This window comes from Emys orbicularis, chromosome 19 (assembly GCF_028017835.1).
Source record: "Emys orbicularis isolate rEmyOrb1 chromosome 19, rEmyOrb1.hap1, whole genome shotgun sequence".
Classification (NCBI taxonomy): Eukaryota; Metazoa; Chordata; order Testudines; family Emydidae; genus Emys; species Emys orbicularis.
This window is the reverse complement of record NC_088701.1, coordinates 9238020-9250135: the sequence shown is the minus strand read 5'-3', so window position 1 is coordinate 9250135 and position 12116 is coordinate 9238020. Positions and strand designations below refer to the sequence as shown.

General features: G+C 39.5%; 1 protein-coding gene across 1 annotated transcript in view; it reads right to left on the bottom strand.

Annotated features, from left to right (window-relative positions):
* The window catches only part of LOC135891978 (bromodomain-containing protein 4-like), a gene marked incomplete at its 5' end in the record, with an annotated part of 84241 nt that overhangs the window by 35649 nt on the left and 36476 nt on the right, over window positions 1–12116 (bottom strand). The gene's annotated exons all lie outside the window — the stretch shown is intronic.

Genomic DNA, 12116 nt, shown 5'->3' with positions numbered 1-12116 from the left:
GTGAATCCTCATGGGAGGGGACAGGCAAATATGGTAGAATTTGTACTTAGGCTGGTAAATTGAAGCCAGACTAGATAATCACTTTTGTACCTTCCGGCCTTGGAATCTATGAAATTTTCATAATTTTGCAAGGCCAATACAAAGTCAAACCATTTTGTAGCAAAATGTAAGATGATCTAGTAAGTATTCAGACCCCCTTCCTATGTATATCATGCTTCCTTCATATGTGTCTCTCATTATGAGTTTCCCTGTGGTATAAGGTAAATACAGCACAATTAAAGAATTCCTGGAGGTCCCTGCAGCCACCAGGGTCTATCATTACAGGGATTCCCTACGCTTTTCAGGAAGCGATATCATTTTACCAGAGCAAGATCTCAAGTGTGTTGACAGACTCTCATTCAACTGTTCACATTTTCCATGGTTCAGGCTGTTTTCGTGACCACTAGGAACAGCCCAAGCTCAGCTGCAGGTCAGAACATGTCCAAGAGTAAATGGAAGGTGGGTAGCAGAGATCCTCATTACAATATTGGGAGATGAAGCATCAACACCATTGGTTGGGGCCACTAGTCATTTGAGGACTACTGTACAAATCTGACACTTTGCCAGTCTAACTTGGTACGAATAATTACTTAACTAGGCCTTGACCCAGCAGAAGACATTTCAAAGAGCCAATAAAACCTCAGTAAATTACATGCATTAAAGCTCATGTGCTAAACATCCATACAGAAGTGGATGGAACAAAAAATAAACAATCCTTTGCACTTTTCCTCCGAGGCTCTCCAACCGTTTTACAAATGGGGCCAAGTATCATCATTCCCATTTTACAGATGGGGAATCTAAAACATGGGAGGTTTAACGTCTCTCTTGAAACTCTACATGGTAGAGCTGAAAACTGGATCCCAGTCCAGTGCATTTTCCACTGGACTAAAATTGAAAAATGATTATGGTTAATCTGCTTGCAAACTTGTTTAAAAGAATAGATTTTGACTTAAATATACAAAGCCATCGTAACCAGCCACCTTGACGTTACTTTGCACAAAGGAGAAAGAGAGAGTGGTTGATGTTTTCTGCTATTAAGTGACTTGCCCCACATAGACTTTCCCCATCTGAGTCAAAAACCCAGGTAACCGAGAGAGAGGCTGAGAGAGAATTAATCACAGGAACACCACACCAATCAACTGAAGAGTCACCACCGAGCCACTGAAAGGCAAGAAAGAAACACAGCAACATGTAGGTCTTCAGGAAAATCATGTTTTACAACTATTCCCTGAGGTCTTTTCTGAGTTCCTACTCTATGACTGAGGGCAGAAAATAGAAGCCCCATACTAATCAGTAAACTAAAATCAAATTTACAGAAAAATCGTCAAAATGACAGATGTCAGTCTCTGTAACAGTTAAGTATCTAAGAGACTGGTCTGCTTTACTGTGAGCCATACACTATGTGAGGGGTTTGCAAATGTGCTTTGGAGCCTGTAACTGCCACATTCTTATCTGATGCAAGTGTAATATATATAGCAAACAGAACCTGATTCACTTTGCTATAAACATTCTACTTGCTGATCCACTTTTACCTTGTCTGCATCACAAGAAACTTCCTACCATGCATACCAAACTAGGAGGAAACTGAATAAGCTGTGTGGCTGGGAAAAAAAAGTTACTGAAGGAACCAATATTTCTGTCATGTTCCATTTATTCAGAAGAAAAAATACCAATGGGAAGAAATCAAAGGATGGGATACAAACAAATGTGGGGGGTTCCAGGAAAGGAGGAGTTTTGTAAAAGGACACCACCACTTGAGGGGAAGAGACAAGGAAAACTATGAAATATTTGAGCTTTGCAAATCAATGGGATTTGAGAGAATTCCTCTCGACAAGTTGCAGATTCGCTGCATAAGTACACAAGGAAGTTGCACTAGTAAACATTATCAGCGAAAAGGCAATTAAGCCAGTGTCACTCCTATGTGAATGGGACTGGAAATGGGAGATTATACATAGACAGTCCCCAGTTTCAGGAGTCAGCCAAAAATGCCATGTTTAATATATAACATTTCTCATTTGTACTTTATGTCAGAGACCCCCTAGCTTCATGGTTTCCATGCAGCTGCTCAACATGTATGTGTTTTGCAATAGTAAAGGTGTGAAAAAGAGGGACTATCAGACATGTTATAAGGCTGTGTGCAAGTATCAACCCTGAAAAGCAGTTAAAAAGGTACCAAGTGGTGTCACTCTGACCTAGTTGCTTCTTTGTACAGGTGTTTGCTCTCACTCCTATATTCCTCAGAGGTGTGATGGCTAGCTTCTAACCAAGCTCCTCAGAAGCGGCACGTTTGCTTACTGGTGTGCATATTTCTTGTAATGATATTGTCTTTAGTTTAAACTGAATTATTGACAAACTATCACGTTTAGCCAAGATACTGGACCATGCTCTGCACATAGGTAAGAGAAAATGGTTTGGTCTGGATTGACAAGAAGCCCCATTCACTTTATATTGCTCTGAGCAAACGGTTGTGCATCTCCTGGTTTGTTTGGATCAGCAGTTCTGTTTAATATTAGACTCACGGGTGTGATTCCGTGGGACTAAAGAAGCTATGGACACAGCTCCACTCCGCTCCACTCCAGCCAGCCACAGTACACTAACCTTCTGGCCATTTAACTAACCAGGAGGTCTCCAGAAATGCAAGAACAGGCAAACAAAAGACAAAGTTATAAAACGTGGCCCAGAAAATCACTTTTCAGTTTTACTCTGAATAGTCACATCAGCTATTTTAGAGATAAAATTTTGCTGCTTTTTATTCTTATTAACCCTGCAGAGCCAACACAGCCAAGACTGACTGAGCTGCTGATTCTATTCCATCTCGTGTATCTACAAAATTGCTTATTAAGTTCCAAATCAGTGTTACACCTATGGAAGTCCATGAAAGGCACCAAGGGCTCCGCATGAACTAAATCTGGTTCACAGAACCATTATGATGGTTCTCTTCATACTGCATTTCAACTAAGCTTTGGCTCTTAGAGCCCAGGTTGAGATTTCAAGGCTGGTAGTTAGAAAAAAATTTCTACTTGTGCACACAGCACATCTGACACAGAAATCCTCAAGACACAATAAATATGGGATTCCACGATGCCATTCTCACAAAGTCACTTTTCAGAGTAGAAACACGAAGATCAGAGCCCAGTTTCCAGTACGTGAAGCCTCTGCTTACAATTAACTTATTCTATCAAATAGCTTTCCTCTCTGGAAGGTTCTAGGGTATCTTCCCCACTCTCACAAGTTTTTCCAATTATTAATTAGTTACTTCCCCACACTTTCACTGAGGAAGGTGAAATACTCAATATAATAGTATACAATTATACACTTGGTAAAAATATTCTTTCCATTTTGAAATGACTTCTTAAAACTGCAATTCCATTATACAAAAGGTACATTTTCTGTAGCAAACCAAACACTTTATTTATTTTTATTTAAAAACAAAAATATAAAAAAACTATACAGCTTGTTTTAAAAAAGATTGTGGTTACATTACTGTTAAATCAAAAAGCATGCAGATAAAAATATAAAAATAAACAGATTTGTATAAAGTAATTATTTGTAGATGATAAATGCTAATTGAAGTGCCTTAAAAGGAATCTGAATCAAAATGGCAATGACAGTCCATTCATTGTCAAATGCATTCTTACTTTCTAGGATTACAGTTTTGCTAGTAACATGCAGTTATACATTCCAGTAAAAATCAATCCCAGTTCCCAGCAGTTTATAGAAAAATAAAATACAACAGGAACAATCATGTGATTTGCAGAAAACATTTTAACAATGCTAAGAGACTGCAAGTAAAAACTTTACCAAATAGTTTTGGTTATAAAATAAACTTCCCTTGATAGCACAGAGAACCTCCATACTACTCTGGTATTAGAGATGAGCTCAAAATGTGAATACTGTGTATAAGTGACTCATGGTTTCCAGACTGTGTTGTGGTGCTTTCTTGGCATTTTGCTGGAAGACAATTAAATCTAATTGCTTCCCTTCCCCTGTTGTGCAGGGAGAGCAGATCAACTCATTGTGGCTTCTATGCCACTGACACAGTCATGTAAGGCAGAAGGGTTTCCTAAAAAATGTGGCTAAAGAAAGTTGTTAGCAGTAGCAAGAGCACTAAAGCCCAAGGTTCAAATTGGTCTTGGATAAGATGTATATCTAGCTACAGAAAAAGGGATACCTATATTCTAATGTGCTGGCATATCAGTTTATTGAATTTCTAATGGAACTATCACCTTAGTAGAAAAATGCTGATGCGATATTTGTCAAATTATTACATTAAAAAACACTAGGATTTTGAAGAAAAAACCCAACAACCCTAATCTTAACAGGGCAAAAGAACAGTGATTAAAAATAGTACTTAGCTTTTCTATGTATCACAGTACATAAACACACTAAGGCCTGGATCCTGCAATCAGTCATGCAAGTGAATAGTTTCTTAAAATAGGATTACACTCAAGTGCAGGTGCCTAGTGGACTTTGAAGCTCTGTATGGTGCTTTACAAATATTAATTAGTTCTCCTTCCTCAATTCAGATGCAACCAGAATCAGCATGTTGTAAACTGACAAGGAGTGGTGTATCAAGATGGTAATTCTTCAGTGGGCTCAAAACCAAAGCAAAGCACTTTTCCTGACGTCTCATTAGAAAATATGGAAACTATGTTTTAAAAAATGAACATCCCCAGTGAAAAGAATAAAGAGAAGAATATCCCATACCCAAACTCCCAACAAAAGAGCTTCTATTAAAACTCACCACATTAAAATAGAATATTAAGCCAAATTTTATACAGTTATCAGAACAGTAAGGGTGCAAATTTGATCAGTCATAGAGCCTTGACAGTTGAATTTCAATAGTCAACTCCCCAACTGCACAGTTCTCCGAGTAACTACTCAAGTGGTTTGCAGGACCATAGATATAGCAGTGCTCTTCTGCAAAGCCCCTTTACTGATGCTTAGGGCCCTACCAAATTTATGGCTACGAAAAAAATTGTCATGGACCGTGAAATCTGGTCTCCCCCTGTGAAATCTGATCTTTTGTGTGCTTTTACCCTATAGTATACAGATTTCACAGGGGAGACGAGCTTTTCTCAAATTGGGGGTCCTGACCCAAAAGGGAGCTGCGGGGGAGGGGGGGGTGTCACAAGATTATTTTAGGGGACTCATAGTACTGCCACCCTTACTTCTGCGCTGCCTTCAGAGCTGAGTGGCTGGAGAGCAGTGGCTGTTGGCCGGACGCCCAGCTTTGAAGGCAGTGCCCTGCCAGCAGCAGCACAAAGAAGGGTGGCAATACCATACCATGCCATCCTTACCTCTGTGCTGTTGCTGGCGGTGGCTCTGCCTTCAGAACTGGACTCCCAGCCAGAAGCCGCTGCTCTCCAGCTACCCAGCTCTGAAGACAGAGCCACCGCCAGCAGCAGCGCAGAAGTAAGGGCATCAGTACCACAATCCCCCCTACAATAACCTTGCAACCCCCCACCCCTTTTTGGGTCAGGACCTCTACAATTACAACATCATAAAATTTCAGATTTAAATACCTGAAATAATGAAATTTATTATTGTAAAAATCCTATGATTGTGAAATTGACCAAAATGGACCCTGAATTTGGTAGGGTCCTACTGATGCTATTAGGAGTGTCCTTGGTGATTAATACAAAGTTAATTCTAGATTCTACTGAGAGAAAATTAATCTCTTATTTTTTCTTCCCCCATTTGGTGTTTCCCAGGGAGGAGCTACAACAGATAGGAGGTAGTGAGCACTTCGAAACATTATCTGCACAGTAAGGCCTTGGCTACACTTGCAAGTTACAGCGCTGTAAAGCCTCCCCCCAGCGCTGTAACTCACTCCCCGTCCACACTGGCAGGGCACTTACAGCGCTGTATCTCCCTGGGTACACCGCTGCAGGTACTCCACATCTCCGAGAGGAATAACAGCTGCAGCGGAGGTGGCTAGGACTCAGGGGTGTGAGTGTAAACGCTTGCAGGGCTGTACTAATCACCTTGTCAAGTGGTCAGTCCTCTCCATTGTTGTGACCGGCTGCAGGAATGCGGAAGTGCCGGTTTCAAAGCTCCTACCACAGAGAAAAGCAAATAGTTTGCAGCTTGCTTTCAGTGAGTAAATGAATGAGCAGGGGGCCGGGAGTTCGGAACTTGCAAAATAGAGAGCTGACACGTTCCAAAAAGCACTCTCTCTCCCCCCACACTCCCTGTCACAATCCACCCCACCCCCCCTTTTGAAAAGCACGTTGCAGCCACATGAATGCTGGGATAGCTGCCCATAATGCACCGCTCCCAACACAGCTGCAAATGTTGCAAGTGTGGCCACACCACTGAGCTGGCAGCTGTCAGTGTGGACAGACTGCAGCGCTTTTCCCTACTCAGCTGTACGAAGACAGGTTTACCTCACAGCGCTCTACAGCTGCACGTGTAGCCAAGGCCTAAGTTAAGACTACAGAGAAACAAGTGTCCTATTTCAGAACCCAAGGGCCAAATCACCTCTAGGAGTTTAGCAAAGTAAGTTTATTCATATAGAGCCATATGAGGTATTGAAGGTACAACTGTATGAGGGGAATGGTGGCCTACTGAATTAGTAGGCAGGTCAGCTGCTGTGTACAAGCTCTGCCAATCTGACACCTGGCATTCTGTTCACAAATCACTATGTGTGGATAGGAATGCCTCCTCAGATGCACCATTCAAACTACATCCTGAATGCAGGACACTAGGGTAGAATATCCTAGTTCATCTACATTTCCTAGGTGCCAGATGATCAGGAACTTTGGGCATTAAGCCCACTAAATCTGAATTGGTAGAGACTCCCAGCCCATGTGAGAAAAAGAGGATGAGAGGAAGTTTCTGCATAGAGGACCCCCCCACACCAAATCTAGATGCCCCCATTCTCTTAAGTTTCTCAGTCACCACAGTATATCGACGTTGTTAAGGAGTTTGATTGTTGAGAAGGGCAGGGCTGTCAAACATGACTAAAAAGCTACCTGATGCCTGATAAAGACAAAACAGAAGCCAATTAAATTCAAATGGGTGAAGTACTGTTGAGGAGGGAAGTGTTTTCCCCCCTCAGATTCATAAGGAAACAGGAAACTCTATTAAGGAACAGATTACAAGTTAGCAGGGTCTGAAGTTTGAAAGGTCAGCCATTTAATCCATGCATAAAAATACATATTACAAACACAGGCAAAGTATCTTTCTTTTGCACAACTCACAGCTGAATTGGAGTTGACTCAAAATGTTCAACCCAAAAGTTTACCTCTGAGCTGAGCTACAGCATAGGAAGTTTCAGAACAAAAGCAAAATTTGCGAGAAAGCTGACACAAGTCAAGTTGAAACCTTAACTTTAGTGTTTGTTACCATGGAAATAATTTTAGTAGAATGGTTTCTACATATCAATGGTCTTTGAGGCTTTTCAGGAGTCATCTCAGGCTTGCTAGCTAAGGCATGAACACAAAATAATACTCGAGATCTTTAGATGAGGTATAACATCACAATATTACTTCATTCATTAAAACTATGAAACATGAAACAATAGCTATGAAACATGGAGACCGAGTTCACCACAAGTATTGCCTCCCACATTCCTTTCCTCCCCCCAGTATGAATAAAACTGAGCTCTTTTGCTTCACTAAAGAGGTAAGAGGATACTCAAGCCAGAAAGACCCAGCACTGCACCTCTAAAGATAATTTCTGACTTGTTAACGTATATTTGTGTGTTCTGTGAGCTCTAGACACTCTCTGCCATAAAGATGCACCACTGTATATTATAGCCTGATCATTCATGACTGAATGATTAAGATCAAAAGAACAGATATGCTTACAAAACTATTTGTATTCTGTAGAAAAAAGGTTACTTACATGCAACCTCACCTAAGGCTGAAGATACAAAAACCATAACTGAAAGAGGCAATGAAATCTATTCGAAATTTCACGGTACTTGCATAGAAAGTCAGGAGGTAAGAAAGTTACCAGCTAACTTGATGGTCGTGTTTAGTCTATATCACAAGTAGGTGTTTCCAGGATGAATTTCAATCTCATTACAATTCATAAAGATACTATCAAAACACAACTAAAATTAAACTGCACTAATCCTTTAATCCTGTACCTCTGTTTTCATAGATTATAAAACTAAGGGACCATTCTGTTCACCTGGTCCAATCCTCCTGCAAAATATCCTCCAGTAATTTGTTTTCTCTACTAATATCAATCTTCAAGGTACTAAATCTTCCAGGGCTGATTTTCAATGTAAGTATAGTATTCATGATTATTAACAAGAATGCTTTATAAATTCTGTTTTAAATTCTAGATTAAGGATTATCAACAACAGGTGGATTAAAGTGAGTGGAGCAAAATCAACCCAGAATGTAAGTAGCTTTTCAGAAATCTGGACTACAGAGATGAGTCAGGCAGCTGTAAGAGAGCACTGTACTAGTGCATTAAAACCTGTCTTTAGTGACTACGGAGAGTGAACTGCAGGAGATTGGAGCAGAAGTGTAATTTCAGTATAACTAGTTATATAATGTGTACCTATTTTTTCTTATATATTATAGAATTAACTGGTGTGTATTTTTACATGTATCAAAGTGCTTTATGATAAACCAAACCAAGATAAAATAACTTACAATTATAGTATTAAGATTTTTAGATGATTTAAAACTACATATATCTATTGCACAAAACACCAAGTACACCCACCAAACAGCAGCTCAGTGGGTAAAAAAAGGAAAAACAGAAACCAAGTTATTATAAAAGAGGAGCATAAGAAGCCAGATCTTATTACAAATTGAAGTGCAAAGATTATCAGTAAGATTTTAAATCTAATTTTCCACTTCACCAGTGGAGGTGTTTCCAAGATTCTCCTATCAGGATATATATTTTGCAACTTCTCCAGAATCATATTGCTCATTTAAACATTACAGAGAGAGAAGCTCAAAGGATGGCCAACGACAGGGCTGTTACAGTAAAGGGTATTGTGAACTAACAATACATTAGTTACATAAGGTGTCAAATATACAATTCTAAAATGTTTAAACAATTACATTTCAATTCATGGGAAACAGTATTCTATATGTTAATAATTAAGTTACTATCCTGCAGTACAGGGTCAAGAAGGGCCCCTATATTTAATCAGAAAAGCAGGAGAAAGATTTAGCAAAACAAACATCACTGTAAATATTCTAGACCAGAAAAATTTAGTTTCTTTTTTTGGTAACAAAGTATTATCAAAACAAGTATATTCATTTGTACATATTCAAAGACTACTAAAAAAAAATCTGGTGACTGTAGCTTTATTATGTGGCAGAAAGCTTGATAAATAATACAAACTGCATTCAGGGTTGCTGGTTTTTAAAAACAATGTTTAAACTGAGAGAATTATAAACATATTATATGATTAATTTTGGAACAGAAAGTGAAAGATAAGAGCCAACAAGCTAAAACAAAACCAAAAATTGCATCCCAAGGAACATTTGCAATTTCAAAATAAATTTGAAGGGAAAGAAGGCTCACATACCACACACATTGCACTATACCTAGAGGCAGAGTGCTGTCCAATGGCTCTAATGATAGCACTAAATCACTTAATGCCAACATTTTCAAAAACATCTGATTTCCAGTAGCCAACATGGGACACCCTGGCCACGATTTTCAGAGATACTGGGCACCTATTGGGGCGCCAATTCAAGTTAAAGAGCTGGGTGGGGGGGTAGTGGGGGCACCTCAGCACCTGTGATAATCAAGTCCAAAATGGACACCCAAAAACAGAGGCAACCAAAATTAAGAGGCCAGTTTTGAAAACACTGGCCCTGTCATCCCAAGACTGTCAAGATGGAATCAGACTAGGAGATATGGATATGTTTTGGGAAGAGCAGTTTTACAGTCAGTTCTTATAGTTTTATGGAACAGAGAACATTAGAGAAAAAAAGTTCAGTCACGTTTAGAACTCCCCCAAGGAAGTGCAGTTATGGTACACAGTGGAGTACACTGGAGGCACTAATGTGACTGTTATGTTGCAAAGTTGAGCAAACTGTCATCTTACAGATTTCCATACCATACACCACATAAAACTTATAAAGAGCCAAGGTTTTAATTAGCTCTGCCTAGTGACAGCTTACTCAAAATACAAAAACTATAAAGCAATTCATTCTTAAGGATAAAGTGCTCTATGGCAGAAGAACAGAAGAGGTCTGCTCCCTAAGCCAATCACAATCCAAGAGGTCAATTACAGGACAATGAGCAAGTGAAGCTCAATTTCACTCATATCCACCCAATCAAATGAATCAGGTTCCACTGCCTCATTCTCAGGAAGATTATGAAAAACATTTAACTTAGAAATGGTTTTGTCTGGATCATGCACACTTGCCATGGAAAAAGACAGATGAGAACGTACGTTCTGTTTTTACCATATTGTGGCATCTTAGGGTTTGTCTACATACAGGTTTTGCACTGATTTAACTATAGTAGTATAGCCAAATAGTAGTACAAAAACTTCGTAAACCAGGCCAAGATATCCATAACTGTGCTTTTGCAGACAACTGCATCACACTGGGAATAAATTTCTGGGCAAAGAGGAACAATACTTTTTTCATTCCCGTGTCTCAGACCTGAATGAGCAAAGAGTCATGCAAGAAAGACCAGAGAACTTGATTTCTAAACAAGTTTTTCACAGAAGCTTTGGCAGGCCTAAGTCTGCATTAGTCAAATAAAGCCACTGAAATACAACAATTGTACAACAACAGTCTATGGCTTGAGTGTAAATGTGGCAGCTCTGCCTCAAGACTTATCTAGTAGCAGGAGACCATTTTCTTCTAACATTCTCGTCCGCTAACACACACTATGAGGACAGCATTCGCGAACACTGACAGTTATATTTTGACCAGTATTAAATATAATTTCCTCTAAAGAACTATCGTCAGGAGTTCCTTTCAAAAAACTGAATTTAACTTAAAAATATGCTTGACAATATAATGCAACTTAAATGTGTTATATTTAACTACAGTTTAGTGCAGATTTTTCCCCCCAAAGAAAATACAGGCTTAAAATCGGAGTGTTTGTAGGAAGTGTCATCAGTAAGCATCCAAAGCAACTCCTATAAATACTAATCTCTGCTGATTTTGGGGGCGGGGGGGGGGGGGGCGAGTATTTAGCATACATGTGGGGCTTGTTTTGAAGTTTTAGAGCAGTATGCATTCAGCACCTGTGCTCTTAGGCCTCTCCAAACGCAATGGCAGGCCTGAAAATGTATTACTTCAGTCACAGAATTTCTTACATTACAAGTGCATTTTTATTTATTTTTACTCCTGTTTGCACTTCAGAGTCAATCCAGCTATAGAAGTGGAAGCAGGACTCTTTTCTACCTCATACATCTTCATCAGACATAGTTAACTACGTTAAAGTTGCAGAAACTTTATTACTGGTGATTTGTGTGCCAGAAAGAACCCAGCTTAACTTTCAGAACCCACACAGAGCTGGCAGTTCGAGAAAGAATAACTCGAATTCTTAGCTATGCAGCTTTGCTCACTTCGACACACATGAATGCCACTTTAGTTTCTTAAAGTATGGTTCTTCCTCTATTTCAGAAGTGCAAAAACACCCTCAGCTTAACATGCCTAAATCACAAATTCTGAGGGCGTATCAGCTGAGAATAGAAAAGCTATACAAAGTCATTACTGCTCACTAAATTCATCCTACTTTTCCTGAAGAGAATTGTTTCATGCCACTGTTTTTATTTTTTATACATAAACCCACATTTCCTCAGCTGTTGTTCAGCAAAATGCCCTGGTGCAGAAGTGTTCCTGGTGAGAACACTTACACTCCCCAAGAGCAAACTGTAATTTAAAAATATGTAATTACATCACTGGCCAGATAGAAAGTATCTGGGCATATGTTACAGGTTGGCTCTCCCACAGCAAGGAAGAAAAGCAATAAAATCTTGTAATCTTGGGAAGTGCAAGATGCCATACCCCCATTTCCAAGTTTCATATGTCGGGTCCAATACAGGCAACTGCAACATGCAGGATCTACACTGTGTGTACTGTTTTAATTACAAAGACAAAAAAATTAAAGACCAAGCCAGTACTGAAAAC